The following is a 592-nucleotide window of genomic DNA, read 5'->3' as shown; positions in this document are numbered from 1 at the left end:
CTGCGGGGCAGCGCTAAAAAGTTTGTTCCTGAATGTCTGAGTTCGGCCGCAACGTGATCTGTGTGTGTGACTGAACTTGACATCAAACTGCTTCTGTTTCACACAAATGCTGGCACAGACGTGCATGTTCGGCTAGAGTCGCTTTGAGCTCGTGCATCTTCGGAAGCGGAGCTGCGCGGAAAGTTACAAAAAAATTTAGTGCACACCACCTCGCGAAACGACGTCGCGCGCACTCAAAGCGAACTTCCGCCAACACCGCGATGACGTCATATTTGCCGCGCGCACCTAAGCGAACTTGCGGAGGCGTCGAGTATAAATCAGCCTTAAATCAGCCTTGAGCATGTGTGCGTCAGATACAGTGAAGACCGCGTTAGTTTAGAACTCTTCTACATTTTTTCGTAGAGAGTGTGTTAATTTGTGCAATGATAACCTACCAGCAATGTAAATGATATTTTAAATATATTAGAATGTGTACATTACAATATAAATGTATTAGAATGAATACATATTATTTATGGGCTTAAAAACAAGATGCAAACAATCAGAATATTGTACCTGGTGGGGAGTGCACAATGTAAACATGAAACATATG

This window comes from Sinocyclocheilus anshuiensis, unplaced genomic scaffold, assembly GCF_001515605.1.
Source record: "Sinocyclocheilus anshuiensis isolate Anshui unplaced genomic scaffold, SAMN03320099.WGS_v1.1 scaffold1001, whole genome shotgun sequence".
Lineage (NCBI taxonomy): Eukaryota > Metazoa > Chordata > Actinopteri > Cypriniformes > Cyprinidae > Sinocyclocheilus > Sinocyclocheilus anshuiensis.
This window is presented reverse-complemented; position numbering follows the sequence as displayed.